The sequence below is a fragment of the Aquarana catesbeiana genome, linkage group LG01, assembly GCF_042186555.1.
Source record: "Aquarana catesbeiana isolate 2022-GZ linkage group LG01, ASM4218655v1, whole genome shotgun sequence".
Classification (NCBI taxonomy): Eukaryota; Metazoa; Chordata; class Amphibia; order Anura; family Ranidae; genus Aquarana; species Aquarana catesbeiana.
Genome location: NC_133324.1, coordinates 552,315,128 through 552,326,129, shown reverse-complemented (window position 1 = coordinate 552,326,129; position 11,002 = coordinate 552,315,128).

Below are 11,002 nucleotides of genomic sequence, written 5' to 3'. Positions count from 1 at the left end.
CTGAAAAAGATTGCATTGCTTTTGTTCGTTTTTGTGGGATATTAAATCCTTGTACGTTTAGGGATAAAATATTTATAGGAGCCATAGCAATTCAAAATTGACTATCATAAGATAAGAAATATGGCCTAAAACTAGAATATTAGTCATCACCTCGAGAGAGAAAAGAAGAGAGGAAAGAGTAGAGAAAGGATAAATAATGATCGATCGAAAAACCCTAATATAACAGTACCTAGATATTAAGTAGGTAAGTAATCACTAGGGTGTGGGAGCAACTCCTAGGAGTAATCAAAGGACTCCTAGGGGCTCCAGCGCCATCATCAGAATCCTGCATTATAGTAGAAAGAGTCTGAGGGTGGCAAAGGGGGCAGCAAGTAGTTCCAGAAAGGACGAACACCGCTGGGGAACCACAGGAACCAGAGGGTGCATCTAAATATTATAGTAACAAATAAGATTATAATAAAAAAATAAAAAAAACTCACACAGACCATCAAAGCCCTAACCAAACAGGAAATGACCTCTTTAGTAAATACATTTTTAATAAATATATAAATAAATCATTAAATGATTTATACTCTGGGAGGCCATAAAATTGAAAACATGTTGTCTTAGAAATTAGGTCATTTTAGACAATGTTTGACCCTGTAGATCTGAAAAAGAAAAAAGGTTAGCGAATCCAAAAAAAAAAAAAATGAAAATCAATCCATTGAATCTTCAGTAATAGGAATTGGATTTTCAAAGCGACCACGCTTATGAAGATTTTGTCGAGGAGAAATAGATGGGCTCAGTTCTGCTGCAGCATTTTGTTGAGGAGATCTGGAAGCTGATCTTCTACGAGATTGTTCTGTAGATGGAAGTTGGTCCGTAAGGCCCAATTCAAGCAAGGCTGATTGTAGGTCCTCTGAAGAGTGACAGACATATGTGGTTTCTAAATGTGTGAATTTGAGAGAAAAAGGAAACCCCCAATGATAGGTGATGTGATGATGTTGCAGTATTTGTAATTGGGGTTTAAGAGCACGTCTTTTAGCCACTGTGATAGGAGATAAGTCTGCAAACAGTCTTGACCCTGAAAAGTGAGGGAATCCTTTCCTCTAGCTGCTGCAAGCAATTGTTCTTTTGTGCGATAGTAATGCAGTTTAGCAATTATATCTCTAGGAGGGCCATTTGGTTTGCGTGGAGCCAATGCTCTGTGCACTCTGTCCATCTCTAATCTCTCCATAGGAATGCCAGGTTGTAATTCCTGAAATAATGCAGTGATATAGGCTTGCACATCAGTGACAGACTCGGGAATACCCCTGATCCGCAAATTAGCCCTTCTGTCTCTTTCCTCCTGGTCCTCTAAACGGGACTGTAAAAGAACATTTTCTTCTTTTAGATTTTTAAATTCAGAAATATAGAGCTGAGTTTGGCTTTCAATATCATCTACACGGATCTCCAATTCAGCTGTTCTCAGACCTATTTCTCTGATTTCTCTAGTCAGTTTATCAGTGATATGGTCTGATGTTTGGTTTAAAGCTTTCTGTGAAATACATTCAAATTTTTTAAATAAGGCAGATTGAAATTCTGTCTGTGAATTTCCAGAGTCAGAATCAGATTCCTTATTAATATCCACAGTATTTAGTTTGATTTTCAGAGGCTTAATCTTGTGTGAAGTGCTAGGCTATGAGGAGACTGCCAACGCCATCTTGGAAGACGGCTGAGGCGTTGTTTCTTTGTTAATGCCGGTTTTATATTTTGACTTTGTGCCTCTTAAAACCATATTGAGTTATACCTGAGGCTTTGCAGTATGTTTGTCTGTCGTTATTTCAAAGTTTAAGGACCTCTGGAACCTGTAGTCCCCCAGCGCGAACGTCACTGGAGCGGAGCTCTAAGTCGGCATTACTATCCTCTCAGGCATCCGCTCATGCCAGCCTCCACCACAGATTTTCAATTGGATTGAGATCCGGACTGTTTGCAGGCCATGACATTGACCTTATGTGTCTTTCTTCAAGGAATTTTTTCACAGTTTTTTGCCCTATGGCAAGATGCATTATCATCTAAATTATTTCATCATCCCCAAACATCCTTTCAATAGATAGGATAAGAAAAGTGTCCAAAATTTCAATGTAAACCTGTGCATTTATTGAAGATTTAATGACAGCCATATCCCCAGTGCCTTTACCTGACATGCAGCCCCATATCATAATTGACTGTGGAAATTTGCATGTTTTCTTCAGACAGTCGTCTGCATAAATCTCATTGGAACAGCACCAAACAAAAGTTCCAGCATCATCACCTTGCCCAATGCAGATTCGAGATTCATCACTGAATATGACTTTCATCCAATCAACCACAGTCCACGATTGCCTTTCCTTAGCCCATTGTAATCTTGTTTTTTTGTGTTTAGGTGTTAAAGATGGATTTCTTTTAGCTTTTCTGTATGTAAATCCCATTTCCTTTAGGCAGTTTCTTACAGTTCGGTCACAGATGTTTACTCCAGTTTCCTCCCATTTGTTCCTCATTTGTTTTGTTGTACATTTTCTGTTTTCAAGGCATATTGCTTTAAGTTTTCTGTCTTGACGCTTTGATGTCTTCCTTGGTCTACCAGTATGCTTGCCTTTAACCACCTTCCCATGTTGTTTGTATTTGGTCCATGTTTTAGACCCAGCCGACTGTGAACAACCAACATCTTGTGCAACACTGCGCGATGATTTACCCTCTTTACCTACATACTAACAAGCAGATTTAATCTGATGCAGGTGTTAGTGTTTGTAATGAAAATTTACAGGGTGATTGCATAATTTTTTCCTCAGAATTGAGTGATTCCATAATTTATTCCCTGTGCTTGTTCTATAAATCTAACTGTTACTGGCCACCACAATTATTTTTCTTGATTTCTTTTAGTGTTTCTTAAAGCCAGAAAGTTGCCATTTGAAATGCCTTTAGTTTTTGGCCATGTCTGTGATCTGCTTTTTTTCTACAACAAAAAACAACTGAAGGAACATCCTCAGGGACTGGTGATTCCATAATTTTTGCCAGGGGTTGTTTATTTTTAGTTTAGATGGGTAACACAGAATCCTTTCTGCATTAATTTAATTAATTAAATTATGATTTGTGCAGGAAAAACATGCTTTACACATATATTATACAATACAATATAAGCCACATAACTAGGGATGTATGAACCAAAATAAAGTATTCCTGGCAGATTGATTTGTTGCCTGTATGTAAGAATATCAATAGTGTTTCCTCCAGTAAGCACTGGAGGGACAGAGCTGAGAGTGGTGACTGACAGTCACTGCTCTCCACTCCAAGCAAACCAAAAGATGAGTGAACAGCAGTCACGTGATTGCTCAGTTATCGGTCTTTTAGCCAACACGAGACAGCTGTAGCATCACACTGATGCTGCAGCATTGAGGTGAGTATGAATATTTTTTTTTCCGTACCCCAAATGGGCTGGGCTTCAAGCATACCTGCGCTTAATTTTTTCATTGCTATATATGCTCCAACACGGAGGCAATCTGACTAGAGTGTGGACTGTACTAAAGAGGTACCTTGACGAGGCAGTGTGGCTTCCACATACTGTATATTTGCGAATATTGTGCAACTAAAACCTCTGTTTTTAACACAATTTGTTAGTGTCAAATCCCTTTCATGTGCACCTTACTTTACAATTTAGTTATAAATTAGGGACTTTACCATTTTTGTTTAGCTTGTTGGAATTCAGTTTTGTTATATATAGTTCATAGTAGGTGAGGTTTAAAATAAGACACAAGTCCATCAAGTCCAACCTATGTGTGTGATTATATGTCAGTATTAACTTATATATCCCTGTATGTTGTGGTCGTTCAGGTGCTTATCTAACAGTTTTTGCTTCCCGCTGAGACCACCGCCTGTGGAAGGGAAATCCACATCCTTGCCGCTCTTACAGTAAAGAACCCTCTACGTAGTTTAGGGTTAAACTAGTTTTCTTCTAATTTTAATGAGTGGCCATGAGTCTTATTAAACTCCCTTCCGCAAAAACATTTTATCCCTATTGTGAGGTCAACAGTATGGTATTTGTATATTGAAATCATATCCCCTCTCAAGCGTTTCTTCTCCAGAGAATAAGTTCAGTGCTTGCAACCTTTCCTCATAACTAATATTCTCCAGACCCTTTATTAGCTTTGTTGCCCTTCTTGTACTCGCTCCATTTCCAGTACATCCTTCCTGAGGACTGGTGCCCAGAACTGGACAGCATACTCTAGGTGCGGCCGGATCAGAGTCTTGTAGAGCGGGAGAAATATCGTTTTATCTCTGGAGTTGATCCCCTTTTTTAATGCATGCCAAAATTCTGTTTGCTTTGTTAGCAGCAGCTTGGCATTGCATGCCATTGCTGATTCTATCATTAACTAGGACCCCCAGGTCCCTTTCCATCCTAGATTCCCCAAGTGGTTCTCCCCCCAGTGTATAGATTGCATTCATATTTTTGCCATCCAGATGCATTATTTTACATTTTCTACATTAAACCTCATTTGCCATGTAGTTGCCAATCCCATTTGTTCAGATCTTTTTGCAAGGTTTCCACATCCTGCGGAGAAGTTATTGCCCTGCTTAGCTTAGTATCGTCTGCACATATAGAGATTGTTTACCCCATCCTCCAGGTCGTTTATGAACAAGTTGTGTACTCCTGACCCCTGCACTCTTTGTATTACATGTGCCTGTTTTTTGCACTTTGTGCATAAGGTACCCTCAGTCTTACACTCTTGTGTTACACATTCCTGTCCCCTGCACTCTGTATGTTACACATCTCTGACCCTCATACTCTGTGTAATTTGTAGCTGGTAAAAAAATGTTTTGTTTGTTATGTATTTTGGACCCATGCAGTCTTTGAATTACGCAGTACTGTTTCTTGCACTCTGTGTGCTAGTTACCCCTGACTTTTGCACTCTGTGCATTACACACTCCCTACTCCTGTTCCCTGTGCATTACACATTCCTGCACTTTGTGCATTATATACGCCTGACCCCTGCACTCCGTGTTGCACATGCCTGACTCTTGTACTGTACATGCTTCTGACTCCTGCAGTCTTTTGCATTACATACTCCTGATCCCTGCACGTTGCACAATTCTGACCTCTTACACGCTGGGAAATTCCTATTCCTGACCTCTGTGCATTATACACTCATGACACTTGCATCCTTTGTTACATGCTATTGACTTATACACCCTGTGCATTACATAATTCTGACCCCTGCACCTGTGATTTATGTACTTATGTCCCTGCACTTAGTACATTATGTTTCCCTGCACACTTCTAATTACTTACTCTTGTTTCCTGCACTCTGTGCATTAGGTACCCTAACTCTTGCACTCTATGCGTTACACACTCCTGACCCCTGCACCCTGTGTGCTACACACCTCTGATACTTGTACTCTTTGAGTAACATACTCCTGACTCCTGCTCTCCGTGCATTACACACTCCTGCATTTTGTGATTACATATTTCTGATCCCTTCTGTCATAAACCAGATGTGACCAGAACTGTGTGACTGCGGCACAGTGAATCAGACATAAATAGGTGAAAGTAAGTTTATTAAGGTAATGCATATACACATGAACACACCATCAATAAAAACAGAGTGAACAAACCAAACAACCAAACAGTGATAATAAACCAACGAGCATATGTAGCAAAAGGGAGTACCAGAATCGTAGTCAAGCCAGGCCAGGGTCATAAACAGGAGATCAGTAGATGGGGGCCAGGAGTAAACAGACAGGGAACAAGATGGAAGGGATCAGGCTGCAGGGCAAAGATCCAGGGATACAGGATCAGATATAACAACAGGTACAGGGTACAGGATGCGGGATACAGGAATCAGGGTTTAGGATCAGGATAACAGGTAAACAGGCTGCAGGTCAAGGCACAAGGACAATACCAGGGCAAGGTGTGTGTGCACTTGCCGAGTATTTATACAACAGCTGCTAACAAGGTCAGGTGAAGCCTGATTGCAGAAGGTAATACCTGCTCCACACTGCCAGGATCCCTCTGCTGGTGTACTGCGGTCGAAAGATGTCATAATACCAGCAGGGAAAAGCCCTTTTGACAGCTCCAAACTGCCAGGAGACACCTGCTGGTGGGCCTCAGTACTGCAATCCAAATGATCGATATTACCAGCGGAGGGAACCTTTCCTGACAGTACCCCTCCTCGAAGGAGCAACCTCCAGATGCTCCAACTAACCGTTGCTGGGGAAAGTCCATGGCATCAAGCCAGGCAGCGGGCAAAGTCACATCAGATTGGGCAATAAGTACATCAAGCTGGATAGCAGGCACAGGAACTTCAAGCTGAGTAGCAGGCACATCGAGCTGGGCGGCATGCACATCGATCTGGGCAACAGGCACATCAAGCTGAGCAGCCGGCACGGGCACATCAAGCGGGGCAGCAGGCACAGGCACATCAAGCGGGGCAGCAGGCACAGGCACATCAAGCTGGGCAGCGGGCATGGGCACATCAAGCTGGGCAGCAGGCACATCAAGCGGGGCAGCAGGCACAGGCACATCAAGCATGGCAGCGGGCACAGGCACATCAAGCAGGGCAGCAGGCACTTCAAGCTGGGCAGCGGGCACAGGCACTTCAAGCTGGGTAGCGGGCACTTCAAGCTCTTGAAGCTTTGGCTTAGCCACTGAAGCTCTGTAGGTGAGGGGTGCAGCAGACTGGAAAGAAGGATTGGGATATGGCAGAGAAGAGGTAACAGTAGCTGGGGGAAGTCCCCTTGGGTTTGTAGGCAGCTGAGAAGAGGCAGGTGGGTTGAATGCAGGATAGGTACAGGCAGCAGAAATCGGACATGAGTATTTGGATGGGAGCAGCGTATACTGAGCTGCAACTGAGGTTGACGTGGTTGATGGGGAAACATACATTTGGGTAGGCTGGTGTTTAATAGCAGAGGTGGTTTGTTTGGCTGGAGCTGATTGAACCATGTCAGACCATGCTGAAAGTATAGGTTGTACAAACTGTGCTTTTAAAACTCCCTATCTAACAAAAGACTGAGCAGACACAATGCACTCCGCAATCACCTGTGGGGAACAGGCTGAGTAGTGCTCACAAAAATCGGCAGGATCATCCTTAAAAAGCCACATTAGGGATACAACCTGATTCATATCACAAGGAGGAGTGAAATCATCACGGCCCTCTGGAATACAGGGCAGGGTAAGCTCAGTACAGATTTTGATCAAAGGCTGCACCTCCCCAAACAATATATAACCCTGATCGACCAGTGAGCCAAACGTATAGTTGCAAGCAACTGGTCACTAGACTATCCTTTCAAAGCCTGGCGGTAATAACCACCACTTTCAGATGCCAGCAGAGAACAATAAATAACCTCATCGGCATTCATGTTTGCAACCAAACTGAATCAAAATGGTTCCCCTGTGCAGCCACGTCCGGTCAGGGATGGCCCTGGTATTCTGTCATAAACCAGATGTGACCAGAACTGTGTGACTGCGACAGAGTGAACCAGACATAAATAGGTGAAAGTAAGTTTATTAAGGTAAATGCATATACACGTGAACACACCACCAATACAAACACAGTGAACAAACCAAACAGTGATAATAAACCAACAAGCATATGTAGCAAAAGGGAGTACCAGAATCATAGTCAAGCCAGGCCAGGGTCATAAACAGGAGATCAGCAGATGGGGGCCAGGAGTAAACAGACAGGGAACAAGATGGAAGGGATCAGGCTGCAGGGCAAAGATCCAGGGATACAGGATGCGGGATACAGGAATCAGGAATCAGGTTCAGGATAACAGGTAAACAGGCTGCAGGTCAGGGGACAATACCAGGGCAAGGTGTGTGTGCACTTGCCGAGTATTTATAGAATAGCTGCTAACAAGGTCAGGTGAAGCCTGATTGCAGAAGGTAATACCTACTCCACACTGCCAGGATCCCTCTGCTGGTGGACGCCAGTACTGCGGTCGAAAGATGACATAATACCAGCAGGGAAAAGCTCTTCTGACAGCTCCAAACTGTCAGGAGACACCTGCTGGTGGGCTTCAGTACTGCACACCAAATGATCAATATTACCAGCGGAGGGAACCTTTCCTGACACCTTCACTCTGTACATAATGCACTCTATGTGTTTTTTCCTCCTGACCCCTGCACTCCTTACATTACATATTCCTGATCCCTACACTCTTTTTATTACATAGTCCAATTCCTGTGCTAGGTAACCATGACTGTGCATTACACACTCCTGACCCTGCACTCTTGGTGCTACACACTAGGGATGAGCTATACTTAACTGGGCTCTGTTTGGGACAGTTTTACATAACATGACTAAAGTTCAGAAGCTGAATCCAAACCCTATTGAAGTCAAAGGGGTATAAATGTTAAAAAAAAAAAAAAAGTAATCACAATTTTTTTAGGCCAATAGACATGGCATTGTCAAACAAATGGCATGGTCTTGGGGTCAGGCACTGCCTTGTGGATCATTTACCTAAGAATTTTTTTTTTTTCATTTTGTTTCTCGGAAAGCAGTGATTTTAATATAGTAAAAGTTCTGGTTTGGGTTGGGACTCAAGTCTGTATTTCCACGATGTTACGGCACTAGATGCACAGGTAGTCCATGTTCTGGTCAATCCATATATGCTTCATCCACACCATGTCTGTCCACTCCACCATCTATCTATTGCAGCTCTTGCAGGTCGATATTGGCTACCATTAAAAAGGACTACTTTGCTGGGCAAAGTACAGGTTCAGTTTAACCATGTATTATCACAGCTTATTAAAACATGTTTTTCAGAGAGATGTGATGACTGGTATTGCACTTTGGTAGCAGTACATCTTAATGAAATTAATTAAGCTAACACTGCCAACTGGCAAATACAATGTGCATCTATATGGCACTGAGTGAAAAGTGACAATAAATTACAGTTGTCATGAACACTATATTGTCGTGTGTGTCCCTGTGACGAATGATGATTAGAGCAAGCAACCTCCAATGCTCACTGTGAGAGGAACTGTCCCTAGTAGACTCTGAGCCTCACTGAAAGAAAGTGTAAGCTTCCAGTGTTACTAAACCAACAACAGTAAAATCTGTCTGTATATGCAGAATAGCATGCTGTGGTACTTAAGGGGTTAATCCTCTGCATTGTGCAACTGCTTCAGATCCATGCTATAGCCGAATGACGGCTACATCGCAGATCTGCTTTGCCGGAAGGCCGTCAATAGACGTCCTCCCCTTTACAGATCCGAGTAAGGGGTCAATCCCGGCCCCTTACCACGTGATCAGCTGTCAGCCAATGACAGCTTATCAGGTGATGTAAACAAAAGATCGGTAATCCTTTTTTTTTCTTCTCACGCTGACAGCATGAGGAGAAAAAAAGCTGATCACCGGCTTCTGTTTGAAGGGACATCAGTCCTGAAGAGGAAGAGCCTCATACGTGCCCACCAGTACGCCTGCCAGTGCCACCAATCAGTGCCCACAGTATGTAAGTGCCAGCAATCAGTGCCACCTATCCGTTCCCACAAGTGCCACCTATCAATGCCCACCATTGGTGCCAGTCAGTGCCAATCAGTGCCTCATCAGTGCCACCTAGCAGTGCTGCCTATCAGTGTCACCTACCAGTGCCGATCAGTGCCCATCACTGCCACCCATCAGTGCCCATCACTGCCAGTTATCAGTGCCACCTATTAGTGCCCTTCAGTGCCACTTATCAATGCCCATCAGTGCCACCCATCAGTGCCACCTCATCAGTGCCCACCAGTGCCGCCTATCAGTGCCGCCTTATCAGTGCCCATCAGTGTCGCTTTATCAGTGCCCATCAATGCAGCCTATTGGTGCCCATCAGTGCAGCCTATCAGTGCCCATCAGTGTAGCCTCATCAGCATACCTCAATGAAAGAGAAAAATTACCTGCTTGCAAAATTTATCAACAAAATATAAAACGGTTTTGTATTTATTTTTTTTAAATTCAGTCTTTTTTAATTTTTTGAAGAGAAAATAAAAAACTCAGAGGTAGTCAAATACCACCAAAAGAAAGCTCTATTTTTTGGAAAAAAATGATAAAAATTTCCTTTGGGTACAGTGTTGTTTGACCGCGCAATTGTCATTCAAAGAGTGACAGCGCTAAAAGCTGAAAATTGGTCTGAGCAGGAGGGGGGTTTAGGTGCCCAGTAAGCAAGTGGTTAAAAAGGTTCTTTGATCCTGTATAGACAGATCATCCCCCTCCTGCAGGGTCTGCAAGATCAGATAAGACACAGTCAGAGTAGTAAAGCTGCACATGCTCAGTTTGGGCTCTATTGCTGGAGAGAATATTTCCTTGTTGAGCTGAGCTTTTCAGGTTACATGATATTAACATCAAACATTTGGGCATGTATACAGATCCTAAATGTCAGCCCAGTCCCCCCTCATTCTCCATGCACAGTAACTAAAATAAACACAGTGAGTGGGATATCACATCTTGATTGATGGTCGATCTGCCTCCCATAACAGCATGAGGACACAGGCTGTAGTGGAAATCTCCTCCTACCTGAACACTCAGCACTCAGGCAAATCCTGCAGTTTATCATGTGACCGTGGTGTACAGATCAGCCAAAAAGGTATATAGTAGTATTTTAATGTAAAAAGAAGATTTATAATGTGTGGGGGGGGGCGGATGAACTATTATATTACTGGGTTTAGTAACACTTTAAGGGCCAAAACACAGTTTTAAGATGGGTGCATTGAGGTTATATGTGTAATCATTTTGAATGGCACCCCTTTGAGACAAAGCAGCTCCGTTGTATATGTGTTGCACAATGCATAGTAATGCACTAACATACGTTGTGGTGCACTGACTTGGAAAAAGGACTGCATGCCTGTTTTTTTGGTCTGCCAAATAAATAGTCTGCTGTAATCCAATAAACAGGAACAGAAGTTTGAATTTTTGGGACTGGAATCTTACTCCTAGTTTGTAACGCTTGACAAGAACACATATATCCAAAATTCAGCTGATGTTTACTGAAGGGTGCTTGGCATATGGCTTGTCTATATAAATAAAAGGAG